Below are 22989 nucleotides of genomic sequence, written 5' to 3' on the forward strand. Positions count from 1 at the left end.
TACAGCAGGTCTGAAAGTACATTGTGGAAAAGTATAAGGTGACCTGACCTCATAACATAAAGTGCCCATGAGATAATAGTTGTTGCAAACTCGTCATTGAAATTGAATTGAAATACATTTCATTACAACCATGTCTCACATCAGCTTGTGAAATACTCACAAAATTGAATCTACTGATTTGTGTTCATGGGCACGGGCAAACATGTCCAGTCTAAAAAATCAATTTGTGAGACAGTCATGGAATTTTTTCTGATTTGTGACCATGGAAACGACTTGGAATGCTTCCAGTTGTCTGTAGCAGTCGGCAGGTAGGAGGTGGTAGCATATATGCCACGTGGGACCGGTATTTTTTAACTTTCTTTTGTTTGGTTGTTTTTTTAACAATTATTTTCATTCTTTACACATTTGGGTTACAACAGAACTTTCATCATTTCTTTTCAATCCCTTTTTTTCCAGATCGCATAGATGAGAACGCTCATTAGAAGAATCTTAAAGAAAAAAGTGTTATGATGGCGTGAAACACACTTCCATTTGAAATGTATGAGTTTCAAAGTTAATCTGACTCTTACAAAAACAAAGGACAATCTGTGTCCATGTACATTAACAAATGGATTGCATTTCTTGACTATTTCATGACTTGCCCCGAGACTGGGTTGAATGATGAAAGATTAGTGGATGCCAATGAAATTTTCAGTAGATTTCTGTCTAATGTTTTACACACTTTCTCTTTCCTTCGCTCTCTCTGTGTATTTGTGCGTGTGTGTGTTTTAAGGCGTTTTAGAGGGTAGCCAGGTGGCATGTCGAGCAGATGTGAAATGCATTAACCAAAGTCACCTGCTGTCAGTGTGCGGTGGGGTTAAACTCACCCGACAAGAGACGTAAGAATCAGTACCTTCAGCTCTCTCCTGCTGCAGCTTAGTTTAGACACTGTTGTGTTCAAATGTGATATTTTATGTTTTGTTCACCTCCTTTTGCCAGTTTTTTCTATTTTGACTCATCTAACAGCTGTTTCTCATTGCTGAGTTTTATTGTTAGAATTTGGGACGAGCCTTTTTTAAACATATTTTAAGATGTCATGTGCTGTTTATGTCATAGGCAATAAAAGGTATCATAAAATGTCTGCACAAGGCAGACATTCGGCTCAGGCATGCTTCCTGCAGGCTTGCTCTGCCACACAGTATTTGTGAAATTTACACCGTCAGCAATCAGCTGCAATGTAAATAATACTGTTCTGCTGAATTTACTGTTTCAAGCATTATTGTGGCTCCTTATTGAAGTTATTATCTGCTGCAAAACCCAAAGCCTCCACATGACTTGATTAAAATTTTAAGATTTAAACGCTAATGTGGGCAGGTAAATAATGCAACCTTAGTTTGCGCTGTGGTAATGTAAAATGAGGTAACATGGCGGGTAAAGTGTTTAAATAAATTAATATTAGCACTGACATTAAGAAGTGGAACTGACCTAATTAAGATGGAGGATGCACCAACCAACAGGCGCACCTGCTTGCAAACGCACACATGAGCGTTCCCCTTCAGCAGCAGCAACCCTGCCACCAACATATATTATCCACAAAGAGCACAAAGCTGCTCATCTGTGAAGTCATGCCAGGAATTCGCAGCATGCATTTTATGAAGAAACAAACAAAAAACAAAAACAAAATAAAAGTGCGATTCATGCCCTGACTTTTCTCAAAACAATACAGCGTGATGTGCTGTGTTTCCTTAGTTTGTTTATAGTTGAAGTTACATTAGGTCAAATATGAAATGATCTGCTTGTTATCATTGCTTTAACAGTTGTGTATTATGGTGAAATTGCAATTACTCATGGGAATTTTTTTTAATCTTCTTTGGCAAGTGTTAAAAGTGGTAATATCTTCTCACTGCTTTCAAGAATGTGGGATCGCCAGAGGTTGACTCTGCTAGCTTTTCCACTGACTTCCTTGGGTCTCTGTGATCATACCCTGTATTTGTTTTTAAGTCTTCAAAATGTCGTCTAAAGAAGCAACATTATTGTTTCTGTAAATATGCAATTTAACCTGAACAACAGGGCAGACCTCTGCCAATGCAATGCCAGCTTAATGCCATGGAGCTTGTAAAGTAATCCACTGACATGTGGGGAAAGAGATATGGTTGAAATTTACAAAAAGTTGTGAAGCTGTAATAAAAAAAAAAGAAGAATGTGATTATCAAAAAAGTAAAGTAAAACTGAAATAAAGGAATTTAACATAAACCAACTTTACCATTAATGGATCCCTAAACCAGGAGGCCAACTCCAGGCCCTAAGAGTCAGTGTCCTGCAGGTTTTAGATCTCACCCTGGGTCAACAAACCTGAATCAAATGATTAGTTCATTATCAGGCCTCTGGAGAACTTCAAGAAATGTCGAGGGGGTAATTTAGTCATTTAAACCAGCTGTGATGGACACATCTAAGACCTGCTGGTCAACAGCTCTTGAGGCCTGCAGTTGGTCACCCCTACCCTAAACAAAAAAACCCAAACAAACAATAGGACTGCTTATAAAAGAAAAATGTGTTTGAAATTTAAAAATATTCAGGGAGTAAAATGTATAAAATATAAAATTAATATGCTGTTTTGCCATTTGGACTATGAAAAAGGGGGGAAAAACTTATAAAGTACAGCAAAGTAGAATGTACAACTTTTAAAGCTTCCATGAAATAAGAAAAAAACAAACAAAAAAACAGGGACAGAATTAAACACCTTAATAGAAGGGGTCCATCACTGAGCAGGCAACTGAACATGGTTAAACAAATAAGTAGTATAAGCTATTAGTGATTCACAGCACATTGCCTCATCACACAAAAACACAAAGAAAGAGAGAAATCTTATTTGTTTTGTGGAAAAAAGCAACACTTCTACAAAGATATCTGTGTAACTTTGGCCTGCCAGAGTAACTGGCTTTCACCCCGCACAACAATCCTAGACTTGAATTTTCTTCACTCTTGGCCTGACCTTCACCTGAAAGCTACTATTGGTGCAGCAGGTAAAGATGGAGGAGTGATCAAAATACTGTAAACTGAATTGTAGCTTATGTGACTGACTAAGGCGGATAATTGGTTGTCTTTCAAATTGCTATTTGTTATGAAGTTGTAAATATAGTCACACAGCAGGGCTATTTACTAGCCTGGTAAACACCTGTTCGGTTATAGGTCCACCCCGCATGACGCGATGCTCCTGTTTTCTCTGACCTACTTTGCCCTCTCAAATCGCTCACCAGCGATCCTTCCTGAGCTCTCAGAAATACAGGCGTAGTTTATCTCCAGGCCCGTTTCAGTACTTCTGCCAAACCAGACTGATCGAAAGTGACACACATTTGCTTTAAAATGGAGAGAGTACAGGGAAGGGGAAACAATGAGGGTATGGAGAAAACTCTAATGAAAGGGAGCAGAGCTGCGGGCTGATGATGTTGTAAAAAGCAGTGGTTTCAATCAAGAAAACATTTCTTTGTTCCTTTGTGACCGCTTCTGTAATAAATAACTTGAGCAATGTTTAATTGTGAGCATCCTATTGCTGATTTATGCTGCCGCTGCAGCTGTTGTCAGCGCTGCCACAGTTATTGTTGATGCCGCTGCTGTTAGGGTTTGTGGGAGGGAGCTGAAGTCTAATGTGAGAGGTTGCTGGCTGCGGTTGTCCCTTTGTTTACTGTTGTTTAGTCTAGTATTTATAGGTACAGTGCTGCATGGTTCATCTAATTATACTGGACGCCATAGGGATAATTGCTGTAATGACTGGTTGGCTTTCTAGAACATTCGTAGCTGTTTTCCTCTCCATTCACTTTGCTGTGCAACTACACAATAAGGGAGTTTGTGTATGTGTGTGTGTGTGGCTGTAAGTTTTCACATATATCTGTGCATGCAGGTGGCGCCAGGTCGCATTTTTCGTGATGATGATACAGATTTCCTTCTCAGCAATGAACTTTGATAGAGACCCGGGTCTTCTGCAACCTCCACAGCTCACTTAACATGCAGAAACAGACCCCAGGAATGTTCCTTAATCAACCTTAATTATACTTTCCCAGACTCTGCTGCTCCCAGGTCAGCTGTTAATCCAGGCTTTGGGTTCAAAAGTTCGGAGTGTCGTTTGTTCAGACAGTGAGGGCCCCTAAACACTTTCTGGCAAATACTAAACAACTTAAAACACCCACGCAGCTCGAATTCGCCATTATGTCTTCAGCTGTGCACCTACATATAAATGCCTGCACACGCTGATGATAATGAGGATCTATGTTGAACTGTGTTTCTGTGCCGTGGCTCCGTCGAACTATTAAAATTCTGAACATCCCTGGCATTTAGTTTTATGTTTTTGTGGTGTAGCTGGTTTGCAGCTGCATAAAGAGAATGCAGAGCGTGGCAGGTACCGTCGGTAAGCTGAATTTGCACATCTCTAAGAAAGGCTGCTGTCTGTGTTGTTTGCCCATCTGCCTCACACTCACATGTAAACAAGAAAGATTTCTGATCCAGTCCCACTCAGAGGAGTAAGTGGAACTTGTTCGGTAAAGCATAAAAGTAATTCAGCCCAGATCTAGTCAAATACACATGTGGAGTGCGGATGTTATCGGCATAGTTTGGAAGTAAGTCTGACACGTTTTCAAAACATCGTGTGCTGGGTTGAAAGTGTGCTGGATGGGTCAGCGAAGTCTGACAGGAGAAAAACAGCCTGGTGTGTGCTGAAAATCTACATCTCATCTTGTCCGTCCATGAACCCACAAGTGCAAAAGACTGCTTGTTTACACACGGACAACTGGGTTGAAACTATTTCATGAATTTACCTGAAAATTGCATTTGTGAAAACGTAGAAATAAGCTGCTGCTACACATTAGCATTAGCCTACTTCTGCTTTAGGCTCACGTTCAAGGACTGTGTAAGGATTGTGTCCAGCCAGACAAATTTACATTAATACATGATTTTTGGGAGTAACAATATTAGAAAAAAATGCTGCAAAAATACTGCCTCCAAGCAAGAAGATTCTCAGTTTGAATCCTCCACCTGCTTTACAGGTCCCTTTCAAAAACACATTTCAAAAACATTGCTGCACCTATTTCCTGTTTTCCTAGCAAGATGTAAAGAATGAGGGGTGGCTCAAGACTTTTGCACAGCACTGTATCTTTATTATTTATCATTTTTATTTATGAGCAAGTACTTTATATTCCTCAGGCTGATCAAACAATCTTAAAAAAATGAGCTACAGACTTCTTATGGGAGAATATCAACCACAGTGCCAGTGTGTACATGTATACACTTAAAACTGGACCTCATGGAAGGTTACAAATTGATTAAAAATGTAAAGGAAAATGTAGGACAAGGGCTCAGAGTGACTTACAAAGTCAAAATTGGTCACAACTTAGAGTTTGTCCTAAATAGTGTCACTAATACTTGATAATAAATACAGATTACATTTTCATGTATGTCTGAATTAGATATGAAGCTCTGTATAATTTCTACAAAAGATTGTAAACTCAAGGTTCATTCCTGCGTTGCAGTTTTTGGTATGCTAAACTAAAAATATCTTCCAGCCAGTGTATCAGTTAGGCTCTGGGATTAAACTAAATGTACATATGAAACAAAAAAAGGCATTAGGGACTGTTATTTGATGACAGCTTTGGCAAGGAATGGGAAGTCAAGAGACAAATGAGTTGATTATGGGAGATAGAGACTTTCAGCAGCTGTTGTGTGTCTGTGTGTATGTTTAGTTGGAGGGCATTTGTGTCTGAATATCGATCGCTATTGAGCAGAGCAACATCTGAGAGCCGAGGTACTGCCAGCTTCCTCTGTGGCCAGTTGCTGCTGTCATCTCTTCATTTCATTATAAGCAGTCGTTTTAGCTTTATCATGTACTTAACTCACTTGGCTCATTATGTCTTGCAGCAGTCCTCAAGGCAAATATGCCAATGAGTGCATGTCTGCTGCCTGTATGGGAATGAGAATGCTTGCATACACTATAACAAGTCAAACACAGAGCCAGCAATGAGGCGGTTAAACTGTAAATAATGTTTCCACCAACAGGTCAGATTAAATCACTGTTTTCATCATAATTATTCTCTTTAACGATGCATTGGTTTCAAGCCGCGAGCATGAAATCTGGATTTCCCATGCCGGTGTTGGGACTTGTGTGTATAGCATGCTAGCAAAGTATGCTTCCAATTAGTTTTCACCTTTTTTATTAAAAACTCTAAAATTTACGTACAGCCAAACCTTATTCCTGAATGTTACAGTTCTGTTCAAAAGTTTGCATACACTGATACACTGTCTTTATACTTGATGAGTACAAGACCGATTGACTTCTTATTAGCAGTGATCCTAGTTGACTACAACTGGTAGTTCCCCTTTGCCAGATTAAAATGATTTGACAGCACTGGATTGATCAATGCTCAAAACAATGGGAAATTCCAAAGAACTCAATGGAGATCTAAGAAGGATAATTGTAGATTTGCAGATGCTGGGAGGGTCTCTTGGATCCATTTCTAGAACTGCAGATCCAAAGATCATTCTTTAAACAACCATACTTGCACTTTTGACACATCCAAATAACTTGCACTGTAGTGCAAGTTATTTGGATGTGTCTTGAAGTCTTGAAGCAATGATCAGTTAACACAGCAGGGGGGTAATTTGAGAGATCAAAACAGAATGCTGTAAAGGGAGCACTGGTTAAGGTTTCAAAGGTAGGTGATTACACTGGAGGGTGGACTTGCAGGCAGGTAATATAGGTGAATAGTGATTGATTGGTACAGTAAGGAATCAAAGGAGAAGCTTCTTTCAGAGAGCGAACACACTTGGGAATACTCAAGGAAATTTCTGGAGTAACTAGAAAAACACAGACGTAAAATTGAGAGCTGAAATACCAAAACCGAAGATGGCAATCTGGTGGTGATTAGTGGCTGGAGCTGGTCCTTAAGTACTGCCACGACGATGAGTAGATCTGAAACAGGTGTGTGCTAAGCAGTGCAGGAACAGGATGCTCCACCCATAGGGTGGCGTTTAGGTGGACCTTAAGCAACTGCTTCAGGAGACAAAATGTGAGTGGAAAAGATACATACAAACACGAGACCTGACCAGCTTGAGAACCATGACAGAAGAACCCAGGAACCACCAAAGCTCCAGCCTGCCATGAACTGTAAACTGCTGGAACACCAGCGTCACTGTCCACAGGACTGTCCAAGCTCCTACCACCAGAATGAGTGTGTGTTAGGCCACAACTGTTTCATTACAAAACCACACTCCATAGGAAAGGAAAGGTTGATCGTTACAGTCAGAAAAGACTATGTTTAACCTTCCCTCCACTCCATTTCTGATGCTCAGGTAAAGGTTAGCAATTTTTTGTTGAAGCAAAGAAAATGATCAGTGTGTTAAACCATGTTTGTCAAGAAGGGATTGACAAAGAATTTGCTGAGAGAAGGAATTACTGTGAGAGACAAACAGAGTAGAAGAACAGAGTTGAGAAGAGATAATGATGCAGCTGGTGTGTGAGCCCCTGAGAGTTCTGGGAAAGGCGGTTTTGTGTCCCATGGCAGAGATCACATGATGGCTTTGTTGTCACAAAACCAGGTAAAGGATGTCAACAGCAGAAACATGCGGGCATCTTATTCTGATTTCATCCTCATTGGGTAGTCGCCTTGATTCACCTTTCAGGCCATCCATCAACCTGTTGTCATGTGGCAAAGCTATGAGCGTCTGTGCATGTGTGGACCTGTTTGGAATTCTTTCCAGCAGACACAAAAATAGATGCTTTGTGGATGTGATGCAAGTCTTTTTAATTTCTCAATACAGTCTCTTGTGTCACAATTTGTTACAGGCAATATGGAGAAATTTAGATTTGTAGTGTTGTACTCTATTCTGATTAGATTTTCAGCCAATAAAATATTATTTTGGTGACATTGAGTGGTCGCAGACACATTTTTAAAGCAGAAGGAAGAAACTGGTGAAAGAAGCAAATTTTCTATAGAAAAGGAACATGGCCACGCAGCAGTCCACAGAGCCTGTGTAACACAGTGGCAGACGGCAGAGAGGTGGTCAAAGTCTGTTGTGTAAGCGGTGGGAGACTTTGAACTATACCTTCTCCTGTTACACAACCAGCGAGGGCACCTGTACTCGCTGCCCTGCCATCTCTTTAACCGGCACCTGGTGAGTGTTTGTTGTCAGAAACCAGTCTATCAGTTTGACCCCCGCGCCTGTTCTTGCAGAAATGGCAGCCTTTTCCTTCCTGTCGCCGCTCATCCTTGGAGCAGAAATGCCAGCGAACACTGAGAGGGCTCTCTCTGTACCTCCGTCCCTCTGACCTCCAAGAAGTTGAAAGAGAGACGATGCAGAGCTCGGAGTCAGAGTGGAGGATGATGGAAATCTCTAAGCAGCGTAATGGTATTGACCTCCTCTACAGAAAGAAAACAAATATCTGCCAGGATTGTATATTGTATGTGGCCTCTGCTAACCCATACTGTATAGGTCTGAGAACTGGGAATTGGTTCCAGTTAAAATCCAAATTGTCCATTCTATAGGAATTAAAAGCCTCCAAGCTTATCAGTTCTTCCTATCAATGCCGGCATACTTGCACCTTTATTTACTCTGTTACTCTGCAACCTTACAGAAGTCAATGAAGGTCAATAAAGAATATGTCCTACAAGTAGAATCCATATTGCTATTGTTATCAATAAAACCTCACCAATGTTCACCTCCAATCAATTTTAGGGAGGTCTTTTATGTGGCTTGCCTTCAGATATACTGTAGAAATAGAGATGTGGAAAAATAAAAAGCCATGTGGACAAATAGCCTGACTGAAAAGGGATGAGGAGGCATGAGTGGGAGAATCAGATGAGACAAAAAGAAAAGAAAATGCATCAGGGACAGAGGGTTAGTGTGACATTGAGAGGCAGAGAAGAGAGATCTCAGCTCTGTCAGGCTGCTTCAAACGGCACAGATAGATGGTTCGTGGCTCTTTCCCGGTCTAATGATCACCCCCCAGGCTCGGTGTCTTCTTTACGTCTTCTTTACGTGAAAAGAGGTAACACACCTCCCAAATATCAGACTTTCACGATACCGCTGTTCTGTCGTTAACAGATATTTTGGTTTTGTGTTTTATATGCGCCAAGATTTTATTCCTGCACAAACACGAGCCGAACTACTGAGGCAATATGGTTTTTGTAAATTATTTTTCTACACCACATTCTCTTAATCTATACCCAGTGCACAGTCTTTGATCTATATTTTAGACAGTCAGAGTCCGTGTCCAGAATAGATAAAGCTATCACAAACTTGACACTCTTGTCTCATAAAATCTGGCAACTTTGTTCATAAATTATTTCATGCCAGGGAGAACTGTGGCCGTGAGGGTTTTGGAGGAGACCTTTAGCTGAGCAGACACTGCTTTACACCTATAATATAAATTAAGTGTGGGCAGGGGAGGGGAAGGGATGGACACCTGAACCTTATCCACAAAGCAGTAGCTGCAGCCTGACTTTACCAGCTCATGATTTATTAGCGCCAGATAGCGCAAGGCTAAGACCTGAATGGTAAAGTCCTTCTCCGGTGACCTTATGGGCATTTTTTAAACAAACAAACGGTTAGTTTCTAGGAGAAATAGCATCAGGAAATCTGACCTGACAATTTCTGAAGATTATCTTGCATTGCATTCCTTCTCTTTACAGAGAAGCTCCGATATTTAAATAAGGTAATGAGGTTGCCAGCAAGGGATCCGAGTGGATTATATTTTGATTTCTGCTGAATATGTCTCTGCCATTATGTGTTCATTAAAAAAAAGAAAAAAGTAGGTTGAAAGGATAATTACTTTTTATTTCATCTTGGGATGCTTCACACTAATATGGCTCTACAAGTAAAGCTATCAGGGAACATAAGAGTCACACGAATGCATATGGAGCACAAGCTCCAGACAGTATTCCAGAAAAGTTATCTGATGGCTCATGCACTGAATGGAAGCTGTTCAGTGGTGCATACCCTAAAAAAAAATATCTCCAGTTTTCTTCCATGAGGTACCCAGATGTCAAGATCATGGAGAGAACACATGATTGAGATTTACAGCATTGGTCTGACTTTCTGATGAATCAAATGAATCAGCTTAAATAGAATTATCGTTTGGCTTCTTTAGGCTTCTACATTTAATGTCAACAAATGCAACCAATGATAACAAACTAAAAAGGTTAAGTTTGCAAGGTTTGTAATACTAATACTGTAATACATGTTACATGCTTTATAGAAGTATTTCTTTTTCATTTATTCAATGTAAGACAATAATGCACACTGAACATGGAAGACAGTTTGGCCACTTTATATTTGTTGTCTCTTTTTTTTAATTGGTTAATTTTTCTTTTTAGCACAGGTGAAGAATATGGAATTAGCATGACCCACAGAGACGATTTCTACCTTAGTGGGATGAAATAAATTATAAAATATTTTCATATAGTAACAATATTACTTTGCTAACTGGCTAAAGACTTTTATTCCAGATTAATCTAATCTGAAACTTTCACCTCTGCAAGCAGCGAAACTTGGAAAGCAGTAAAAATTCTCCGCTATGGGACCCAAAACAGAAAAGGTGTGAAAGCTTCCCTGTGCTGACAGGCATACACAGATGTTCTACTGAGATACTGGCAGCAAAACCGAGCTCCCAAAACACACAGAAAAAATATGTTGCATCTGTTACAAATTTTATGTAACTTTCTATCCGACATTGTCAGTAAAAGCTAGAGTAATCAACATGAACGTGTAATTGTCACATGGATCAGTCTCCATATAGGGTTAATGGAAAAAAACAAACAGAAGACACGTTAAAACACACGTGTTGCAGCAGATATGATGATCCAGTTCTGAACTTTAACATACAGCTTTCTGTATACAGCCAGTTGTTCATCGTGCTACTTGAGAATCCACTGAGCCTGAACTTTACCTGGCACCCATAAAATAGTCAGACCTTGAGCAATACAATAACCCACTCCAGCTTCCAATAGAATTTTAGTTTGAATTTATATATATTATGTTTTAGAAAGAGCTATCTCATAACAACAGCCACCATTAAGCTATGTATAATATTCAAAATTCCAGCTAGTACTTCTCATAGCTATCTTGTAGGGTAAAAGGCTAAGCATTGTGTGAGCCAAACAGTGCTCTGTCTGTAATCTATAAATTCCAACTATAAGTTTTAAAGCAAATGTAATTCTCAGAGCAGAAGTGATTGGAAATTACAGCAAATTTAAAAAACAAACCAAATAAAATGTTAGTCTTATGGTTTTTAACTAACTTCTTCTGTATTTTCCTTTGTTTTGTTTTTTTTTATCACTATAAATATTTACATCCCTGCACTATCTCATAGTTTAAGGTCCTTACCAGATATCTGTGTTACTTTGATTTTAATTGTGTTATTTTTATTTATTGTAGACTGTAATATTCTTACTTTTTATCATGCTGCTGTATCACAAACATTTCTTGCAGGATCAATAAAGCATCAAACACAAATTATAATTAGCCATCTATCCCTTTTCTACCACTTATCCAGGTTCAGGTTGTGGGACAGTAGTCTAAATAGAGAACCCCAGACTTCCCTCGCCCCTGCCACCTCTTTTAGCTCATCCATGGGTTCAACAACTTTATGCTTAAGCCAGCCAAGGGATATAATCTCTCCAGCGAGTCCTTGGTCTGCCCCGGGTCCTCCTCCTGGTAGGAAATGCCAGAACCACCTTAGCTGGCTCCTTTCGATGTGGAGCACTAGCGGATCTACTCCACGTCCCTCTCAACTGACCAAGCTCCTCACCCTATCTCTAAGAGAGAGGCCAGCCACTCTTCAAAGGAAATTAATACTAATTAATACTAATCAATACTGCCACTTGCATCCACAAACTCATTCTTTCAGTCACTACTGAGGTTTGTGACCATAGGTCAGAGTAGGAAGACAGACCAGTAAATTGCCAAAATTGCTTTTATGTTCAGCTCTCTATTCACCACAACAGATCTACCCAAATACTTCTGTCATGCTCTGCTCTCTTCTCACTTGAGAACAAGACCATGAGATACTTCCCCCCACTAGGGGCAGCAATTTGTCCCGAACTTGTAGTGGGCACTCCACTTTTTTCCCGTTGAGAAGCATTGTCTTGGACTTGGAGGTGTTAAATCTCTCTCCCGCTGCTTCACACTTGGCTGTGAAGCTAAAGGTCAACTGATGAAACCAACTGAACCACATCACCTGCAAAAAGCAAAGATAAAATCCCGAGGCCACCAGAGTGGAGACCACCTCAACGTGGCTACGCTTGGATATCCTGTCCATACGCTTCAGTCCCTGGGCTCCAAAAAGAGTTTGTGGGATAATGATTATAAAAGGCAAAATTTAAAGCTGTTAACATTGATTGACAGATAAGTGCAGGTTTTAGCTATCCACACAGGAACAATGGTAACAAACTTCAAAAAGGGAAGGTAGTGTGCGAGGCACTTGATTATTGTTGCACACAAATTTCCTTGAAACCACAAAGTGTAATTTTTACACTAGTTCTTGCGTTGTCACAAGGGGTTAAAGTGGGATTTGGCAGGTGGGGGAACCCTAACACCAGGTGTAGTGGTGCAGCATGGGCAAAAGAATCCGTTTGAAATAAGTCAAAGTTGATTTGTGAGCTCCAGAAGATTTTTCCTTCAGTACAGATGATCTGTGCTGATGGTCAAATATTTACAGCCCTTTGTGGATTTATCCAACTGTAAACTACTAGACAATACTGAAGCTAGCATAAAAGCAAGAATGCTGTGAGTGAAGCGAACCAGCATCATCACTTTGAATTTAAATTGATGTCTGCTACTGCTGAAGCAAACTAACATGAACACCACATAGTGCACAGCTGTAAATTTTACCTCAGTTCTGCAAACTGACCAGCATAGCCTGCAGTAAATGTCCTGGCATTTTCATGCAACCTTTGAATAACGCAAAATTAGCGTAGCAAGGTGTTTCACAAAAACATAATTCAGCAAAACATCAAACAAAAATCCCATACCTTATTGTAAAACTGTAAAATTAGTTAATACTTGACATGTAAGACTTCCAGTATGTCATGTCACTTGTTGAGCAGTTCTCACCTTTGAAAATAATCTCTCACCTTCCTCTCCTCTCCTGGCTGTCTTCCATATTTTCTCTCAGTGTTGCACAATCATCTTTTATTTTTTCTGTCCCTGGGAAACACAGCTCACAGACACATTTTGTGACAAACTCTGCAAAAACCGCTTATATGTCTGCTGATATTTGTTGCACTGTTTAAAAAGCTGCATTTGAAATTACCTGCCACTTAAAAACCAACCCCAAAATGCTACCCCATACATGCTCGCTCTGCTTCTGTAGTGCTAGCTGGATGCTGAAGTACCACGAACGCCACTTTGACATCTGCACTGTGAAGGTGTCGCAGGCATGAGAAGGAAAAAAGGATGTGGTGAAGGTGTAAGCAGCTGTGGGATGTCATTATTTTCTTATTACTGAGCAAGTATCTCCATGCTGTCACTGGAAGCAATGCCAGGCTGTAGCACAGGAAAAATGAACTCATCTGACAGTACCTGCCTATCAGATTTACATGCCCATCAGATGAAGGGGGTGTGGAACCGTTTGCATATTGAGTCATGAGCTTATTTGTGTATTTAAAATCCCTGGCTAGCTGTTTCCCAAGTTAAGCTAATTGATCCAACAATAGCGCCATATTTCAAAGACATTAATGGTGCCAAACAATAACCCCTCTACTCCAAAAGCGAGATCACTAACAGGACATTAATTTAACTGAAGGCCTGGGAATCTTGTTTTTTTCCCAAGACGTGTTAGTTTGACCTCTTCAAGATTATTTTTTTTCCAGTCCTCCAACTCTGAAGCCAAGCTCAGGCACGCAGAGTTTTAAATGAGCGACAAAAAGCTCTCCAGAAGCCTTAACTCTCTCCCGTCAAGTTACATGCAATAATATCAAGACACGAGGTGGCCTTTTTAAAATCTGTGTTGAGCGTGTGGGGAGGAAAACGCAGGAAATTTGTCTGTGTCGTGCCCTCCTTTTTTCCCTCACGCCGTGGATGTTTGCTCATCGGGAGAGAAACAATCAGCAATCTCGGAAGCTTCCACAGGCCCCATTAAAAAATCATGAATCAATTTGAGCTTGTTCGAAATTTCAAACAGAACTATCATTAAAAATTCACTGGGACTTCTCTGTCTGCCACTTGTAAATACATCATTGGTATTGCTGCGGCTGATGAGTGCTGCCTGAGAATGAGCCTGATGAGTATGTGCTTGATCTTTGACTTTGGTGTCAAGGGTAAAGCTGTTGACTTGGATCACACGAGGTCTTTCCCGGAGGTGTTTACTGTTTAGCAACTTTTCATAATACATTCGGCTGTTGCATAGCTATATGTCCTCACATTAATTTCCCTCTGAATTTTACACCACTATAGTTGCAGTCTTTTACCTCAAGCATTCTTTTATCATTAAAAATCACTCCATGCTTAAATTTTAATGGGAACAACCAGGTGTTAAAAATGGAGTGAGCTCTGTAAGGTGCGAGCAGTTTCTTACCTGCAAACTCCCTCTCTTGTTCTCTGTTTCTCGTACATGCGCATACAGACAACCACACACACACACCTTGCTTTCCCTCGTTTCCATGGAAACCTGTGGTGAAGGAACAGAGAATTCAAGGACAGGTATGTGTGCAACTGAGTGTTCCTTGGATCGTCCACTGAGCCACTATGCTCCCATTATCCTCCTCCAACACAGATTCTTGTTCTCTGACACTAACAGAGTGTCACGCAATCACAACCATTTTGTTTTTTATATAAATGTTTTTAAATAAAACTTGAAGTATATGAGACAAAACATGGCACATGATGGCATTAGCCTGTTTGCCGGCTGCGGATTACATCTGCAGAGCATGCTGTGTTTGTATGTTTGCTTGTGTGTGTGAGAGCGCGTGTGCACCACGTGTTTGGCTGCCTCGCATACCAGATCAGACACAAACACAGACATACTCCAATATGGTCCCTGATTAGGACACCAGACTGTCCTGACTTCAGTCTCATCACAAAACATGAACAACTCTATCTAAATACAAAGAGTGATGCGAACAGTGTTTGCCAAAATGATATTCCAGAGGAAAATTAGACAGGAAAAGTAAAAAAAAAGGGATATATTTGCAGTTTTTCACAGTACGTCTTCATCACTTCATAATGGGTAATGGCAACATGATATCTCATTTTTAGCACTGTCAGACTGTGCTGTTTTTGTCTTGTGGAGTGTGAGGAGGATCACATCTCTCTGTGATCACTCGTCTGCTGTCCCTCACAGACATGTGGGCGTCAGACTCTGGTAGGTTACATTCAAAATCCCATTGAATATTATGTACGTATTTTTAAGTAGAAATCAGCAGTGTGAAGACATGCATGTTCATCCAAACCTAACCAAACAGGAAATAAGAATGAAACAGTCATTCCATCACAAATAATTACATTTTTAGAACATTTTGGACTCAATCACCTCTGATTTGGCTAAAAATCTTATGTTTTAAAAATTTGGACATATATAATGATTGCTGTGAAATTTTAGCTTAATAAAGTTTACTTTTTAAGATGATTTTTTAAATGGTCCGTTGATGAAAATTTCACTGTCCTTTTTTTGCAATAGAAAAGAATCAGAATCTGTCAAAAGTATAGACATTAAATTTTTCATATATAGAAATAAATGTGGCAAAAGTTCATTAGGAGTAACAACGTAGCTCAATTCACATGGCTCGATTGGTACTCTGATATAAGACTCCAACCCTAATACAAGCAGTGCTCAGGCAGTTGGCATGCTGACCACCAGAATGAATGCTGCAATTATTGTAATTTGTTTTTAATACCTCTTAGTATATTTTAAACTTAACCTGTAAGATGCTAAAACTCCTCCAGGGCAATGTGCTTGCCAACAAAGTGGGTCTCGAAAATGAAAAAGAAACAATTTTCTGAGATATAATTAGAATACCATCTGGAATTTTGTTCTATTTGGATTAGACTGTCTGCTGATATTTTTGTTTTTGTGGTACAACTTGTCATATTTGCTCAATCCAGCATTAAATTTGAATAAAAATGGCATTTTCTTCATTTTTGTGAATATTTCTTCTTGTTCCAGATCCTAAGTGACCAAAACCTAAAGTAATGAAGCTGTAAAATACTCAGTTGATGTATTTATGTTTGGCATATATTCAAAATATTACAACAGTATAAGATTCTGTTTGTGCAGTTCATTAATGTATTTGCTCAGTGTGTCACTTACAAAGAGTTGCCACTGTTGTGGTTATTTGGAAATGAGTCCATGTTTTGTGCACACAAAAGTAGTGCACAAACACCCCCCCCCGATAACACTACATGCCATATGTTACCCCTAAAGGAACAGCTAACTCAGGCTGTTGCCACAAAAAGTGAATATAACTTGATGTTGTCTGGGCGATAGGCTGATTAGTGGGAGAGCAGCGTTCTCACAACCTCCACACACGTCTGCATGGCAACCAACTTGTTTGTCTCCTTCGGTCTTGTCCTTCCTTCATTTGTCTTTAGCTCAGGGTATAGCAAGCTATTAGTGCATTGTTAGAGGATGTGTATAATGTGTATGGTTTCGTGTGTTATATAATGTGTGCTACACAAAAAGTTACATTCATTAAATTGCACCTTTTTTTTTTTATCACCATGCCTGGTTGTATTTTCTTAGGGGACTGAATCAGGCATACTTTTACTAAAACTGTTTTGTTTTCATTAGCTCATCCAGGCAGAGGACTGGCTGTCCACATTATTGCTGCTCCTCATAGATTTTTGGCATTTGTCAAATTTTAATGAAACTTGCACACAGCATATCATTCTACCAAACAGTAGCTTGAAGTATCACTTTGCCCCAGATGTTGCACACTTCTTATATCCTAATCATGGAAGGAGAGGTCCTATAGTTGCCACATTAGGAAGGTGTGTTTGGGCCTTCCTATCAACACTGCTGACATCAGTCATATTGTCAATGCTATGACATGTGGATGTGTTTCATGGTTCCATCAATTACAACAAGTTGTCCAGGACCTGAAACAACAAAGAGACCCCAGACCATCACACTACCCTGACCGTGTCTAACTGTTGGTTCGATGTTCTTTTTATAGACCCTGGGTTAGTTTTAGACCAGATGTAAAGGGATTCAAACATTACACAGAGCTCAACATTTGCCTCACCAGTCCACAGAATATTTCCCCTTGAGGATCAAGATGTATTTTTGGCAAATGTAAAATGAGTCTTTGTGTTCTGCGGTTTTCTCCTTGGAACTCTCCCATGGATGCCATTTTTGCACAGATTTTTCTTACTGTTAAAACATGAGTGAGGCTGCAGTTGTTCAGATGTGGTTCTTGATTCTTTTGTGACCTCCTGGAAGAGTCATCAGTGTGCCTCCAGTACACAATGGAAAGTTTTTTGGGTTTTTTTCCCATTTGTGGATAATGGCTCTCACCTTGGTTCACTGGAGTCCTCAAATGTTAGAAATGGCTTTGGAACCCTTTCCTGACAGATAGATGTCAATGACTTTGTTTGTCATATGTTCTTGAGTGTCTTTCAATCATGGCATCATGTATTGCTTTTAGAATCCTTTAGGTTACTTCCCTTTTTCAGACAGATTTTATTTAGTAAGTTACTCGGGTTAACTTAGTCTAATATTACCACTGCAAATGGTCCTAAGATAATTAACAGTCTTCTTCAGTTTCTTACTGCAGCTTAGAAATCCAGATTTTTTTTCTTAACAGTGGATAAAATGGAAGTAGATGATGCACTTCACTAGTAGGTTACTGTGTATTTCAATGTCTTTCAGTTTTTACTTCATGCAGCTCCGTTCTTAACTCAGCAGCTAAAGCAGCTAGCATACAGGTCTCCTGCTACCAGCCGACTACTAAAAGATAAACAGGACAGATAGCACCTAGCTGATGAGCATAGTGAAGCATTTAGCAGCCGAAAGCGTTTGAGTCTAAAATAAAAGTTTATATTTATATATGTATATATTATTCTATATTATATATATAAATACTCCACATCTCTGTCCATAAAATGCAAAAACATACTTGGTGGAAATTATGTCCCTTCAAGGTATTATTCTATTGAGTTGCTTTCCAGGTCTATTGCTGCATTTACCTGGAAATTATTTTCTGACCCCTTATACACCAATATCACACACAATATCAACTTTTGTGTCAAATTGACCCACTTTCCTGTTGGAGGTTATCACTAGTTATACCAAAGAAAGGTCATCAGGTCAGGATCAGGAGGGTAATGTTTGTAGTGCAAATCAAAATCTTGCAAGTTTTTTTGAGGTACAATAACTCTGTGTCACTCAACATATCCCCGGCTTGCTGGATTTTACTTTCTTGTGACTTCATTGTTCAGTGGAAAGAGATCAGAAGAGGATTTCCAGGAGAGCTAGGATTTGTGCAGGGCTTCATGAGGAGACAACCTTGAAGTCAAATTTGTTTTGAGCCATTTATCGGCAAAGTCATTCAGTGCGGGTCCACTTACATAAGAAGGTGAGAAGCATGACTGTTTTGTGACAGCTTTGGTTTTCAGTTTCTGTTGTAACCGGTATGGCCTGAGATAAAAAGAAAAGAGAGAGAGAGAAAAAAAATATATTTCTAAAAGAGTGATGGGCAGACAGAGACCTGCAGTAGCAGCATGGTGCTTCATCATTGAGAGCTTTCCTGTTTATGACTGCCTCTGTCTGCCTAAGTCAACAGCCAGACAGGGAAAAAGTAGTTCTGGTATGCGTTCTTTTCCATCATACTCACACTCTCCCTGTTTTAGTTTTAATAAGCTGTTCCTCTGCTTTCTCCTTTCCCTCGCACTCAGTGCTTCTTTATTTATTTCTTCACTCTTCCTTTCTTCTTCTTTGTCCACCCTTCTCACTGTGTTTTTCTTATTGCTTATTCTGTTTTACCCAGCTATTTCGGTCAGTATCTCCATCTTAGTTTCTTTCCCTGCTCCAGCAGAGGCACTTTGTTTGTGTCAGATCTTGGCATGGGTGGCATGCTTCCATATGGAAGTGTTCAGGAGATGATATAGAACATATGTGACCCCAGCTCGCTGGCTAGGGACTCTGTGGAGATCACACCGTGTCATTACTGCGGTGAGAACGCCAGCACTGCAGTGCAAGGGAGGAGAAAGAAGGACAGATATAATTAGGTTAACGAAGGGGGAAAGGGCGAAAAAGGAGGAAAAGAACAAGAAATGGTGCTGAGTACATTGTGTCCTTTGTGAAGCTTAATGCCTGCCTATCTCTGTGTTCTGGCCACCTAGATGGTTAGGTCTCAGTGATATTGTAAGCTGAACTGAAGCAGAAAACGCCAGGTAGACTCTCACGCTTCAGTGTGCATTCAGTGTTTGCTTTGAACCTGAGTCTTTTGGGACAAACTTCAGTAAATTGATTTTCTCTCAACCTTTGTGTAGCAAAATCTGTCAGGAACCATTAATTCACAATCCTGTAGAAAAAGACTACTTAGTTAAATATGAGGCTTTCATAACATTTACCCAAATGTCAGCTTGCTAAACAATAAATCCAAGATTCCACCAAGTTACAAAGATATGCACTGATGTCATAGCGCTTCCAGACCTCAAAATGAAAACCAAGACTTGATCTTCACATTTTCCACATAATGCTTCACACAGTACGAATCTGTTTTGATTGTTGTTGTCACAGGCTGGCCTGTGGAAGGATTTGGTCAAGCCACAGTTATTTTGGTTCAGCTTGTGAAAGTCAGCAGAGCCTAACTTTATTCCCTTACATTGCACACTGTATGAGAAATATTGCTCATGTAAAGCCAATTCACTGCAGTGCAGCGCCACAAGGAACACTCATAAGAAGTATGAGCTGATGAAATGAATAAAATAAACTTCCAAACAAATAGAAAATAAATCTGTAAATTTGTAGATTCCAACTGTATTCTACTGTATTCTACTCACTCGTTTAGTGCGTATAATTTTTGCACAACAAGGACCTGTAACAATATTCACTCCATAAGAGAGGAAAGTGATCTATAAGTAATGTAATGTCTTACTCCAATCAATTGTAAGCAATTTAGCTTTAATATGTGCAGTGCAGTAGACTTTATTGGCCCACATTACCATCTAGTTTTTCTTTTCTTTGCTAGAGTTCTAGTTAACAGCATATTTCTACTTTTGCTTTTCTTCCTGTGGTTCACCACACACACAAACAAAGGCATACATACACACACATTATAACTATAACCTACATAAACATACTTTCAGACATTCCTGCTAATCTCTTAGAAATGTTGATGTAGTATATACACAAGGGAATAGGAAAATATATTTAGAGAAGCTACACAAACATTGCTTAAAGTTACAGTGTTTACAATCTCACCACCAGATGTCAGTAGATTGCAGATTGCAGTCAATCAAATTTGCCTTCTTAACCCTGTCAGTTCAAGTGCATGAGCCTAAATACAGTGGCCGCTGTAGGACAGCCAACTCCGGCTGAGTGTAGGCTGTTTACCCCAGCTGTCAATATGTTTCCATTTCCAAAGGAGTTTGATTTGAGTTGGTGAAGCTCACGTGTGTCCAATGACAGTGAGACTGAGGTGAGTTGCTGAGGATATCCTGAACTTTTCTGGTCCTTTTTGCTGCTGTTAGCTGGCATAAATGAAACCTTTTTTTGAAGTGGATCTAATTCTGTTGGACTCGAACACTTAGTGAAAAAACTCATATGAATCTCATATGTAAGAATGTAATCAAAGTGTTTATCAGAGGGAAACGTATGACTGTTTGGGGACACTAATGTTAGGTTATAGCTAACTGTTGTTGTTGTTTAGCCAGCTTGTTGTCAGCTGTCTGAAGACAAGAGGATTGCATGAGCTATTTGTGATTTTAATTTAAGGATAACGTATAAGGTGTGCTACGTATGTGGCCGGTTTCCAGTAACATACATATAATGTGATGGTGTCCATCTTGGCCACTGTATTCAAGATGGGCCAATATGGTGGCTTCCATAAACTGGCACTTATCCCTATTTATCTTTATTGGATCAATTAAAAGTTTATGAGAATGCATCAGTTTGTTAAAAGACATAATTACACACTAATCAATATATATTGATGAATACACCATTCTTTTTTCCCCTATTGAATAACCTCAAAAAATTACTTATTGTAGCTGTAAGAATTGATGGAAACTTAAAAGTTTTGTCATGATCACTTGAATATAGATAACCCAAGTTTTATATAGCTGTAAATAACTGATTATTAGTTATAGAAACTTTATACTTTCAATCTCTGTTAGGAGATTTGAGGAAATAAGGTGTCACAAAATGGCTTATATCAAATTCAAATTCAAATTCAAATTCAAATTTTATTTGTCACATACACAGTCATACACAGTACGATATGCAGTGAAATGCTTACACAACTGCTCGTGACCTAAGGAAAAAAAAGAAAAGGCTATGAGTAAGATAGGAAATAAATATGAAAATTAAAAGGGGTAAATTTAACTAGGAAGGAATAAAATAAAATATATATATGAATTTGTTGAAAATAAAATAACTGTACAACACAAATTAGAATGAAGGGTAAATTTAACTGGGAAAGAATAAGATAAAATATATATGAATTAAAGTTTAAAATAAGGTAACTGTACAGCAAAATACACAATACACAGTATAGAAATATATAAGAATGTATGAAGAAATATGAATATATATACAATAACAGCAGCATTTTACAAGTATTTAAATGGGAATGAAGAAATATAATGTCCAGTGTTGTGCAAACCACATTGTAGGTGTCTTGTGCAGTGCAAATATGCTTAAAGTGATTAAGTGTAAACAAAGTCCAGACTGTCCAGTGTGTGTGTAAGAACCATATGTGTGGGACCGTTCTATGTGGTGGTGTGATTGAGAGACCGTATCGCCTGCGGGAAGAAGCTCCTCCTCAGTCTCTCTGTGTTGGTCTTCAGGGAGCGGAATCGCTTTCCTGACCTCAACAGAGAGAACAGTCCATTGTTGGGATGGCTGAGGTCCTTCACGATCTTCCTGGCCTTGGTCCAGCACCGCCTGCTGTAGATTGAGTGCAGGTCAGGGAGCTCGGAGCGGATGGTGCGCTCAGCTGATCGCACAACCCTCTGTAGAGCTCGTCTGTCCTGCATGGTGCCGTTCCCGAACCAGGTTAAGATGTTTCCCGTCAGGATGCTCTCTATGGTGCACGAGTAAAAGTTCCTGAGCACCTTGGAGGGCAGTCGGAAGTCTCTCAAGCGTCTGAGGTGGTAGAGACGCTGTCGGGCCTTTTTCACTACGGTGTTGATGTGACAGGACCATGACAGGTCCTGCGTGATGTGAACTCCGAGGTATTTGAAGCTGTCCACTCTCTCCACTGGGCACTCGTTGATGACGGGGGTCTGGTAGTTCCTCTCCTGCTTAGTACTGAAGTCCACTATCAACTCCTTTGTTTTACTGACGTTTAGAAGGAGGTTGTTCCTCTGGCACCAGGTCTCCAGATTCCTAACCTCCTTCAAGTAGGCCGTCTCGTTGTTGTCAGAGATAAGGCCCACCACGACGGTGTCGTCAGCAAACTTGATGATGGTGGTGGAGCTGGTAGTGGCCACACAGTCATATGTGTACAAAGAGTACAGCAGGGGGCTCAGGGCAAACAGCATGAGCTCCCCACTTTTTAAAAAAAACATATCTTTGTGTGCATGTTTTTGAGTCTGACTGAAAATAAATTTAGAAATTAGCCAGCTGAACCAGCTACATTACTGACTTCATCTGGAATGCCCATCTGGGGTATGCTACTTAATCATGTTGCATAATCCAGTTTGTTTACCTGGGTAGGGATGACTTGCTCTGAACTTCTTTCAGTAAACTTTTTTTTTTTTTCTTTTCTTTTCTTTTCTTTTCTTTTCTTTCTTCTTTTTCTTTAAAATATTGATTTCTATGGAAGCCCGTTTCCACCACTAAAAACAAAAACAAAACAAGTATCC

The 22989-nt window shown here is 39.7% G+C and overlaps 1 long non-coding RNA gene across 1 annotated transcript; it reads left to right on the forward strand.

The window, feature by feature from the left end:
• Window positions 1-6981: 6981 nt before the first annotated feature.
• On the forward strand, window positions 6982-8608 carry LOC106099043 (uncharacterized). Its single transcript, XR_001225354.3, has 2 exons — window positions 6982-7314; window positions 8196-8608. It is a non-coding gene; the product is annotated as an uncharacterized LOC106099043 (long non-coding RNA).
• Window positions 8609-22989: the final 14381 nt, after the last annotated feature.

Source organism: Oreochromis niloticus, linkage group LG2 (assembly GCF_001858045.2).
Source record: "Oreochromis niloticus isolate F11D_XX linkage group LG2, O_niloticus_UMD_NMBU, whole genome shotgun sequence".
Classification (NCBI taxonomy): domain Eukaryota; kingdom Metazoa; phylum Chordata; class Actinopteri; order Cichliformes; family Cichlidae; genus Oreochromis; species Oreochromis niloticus.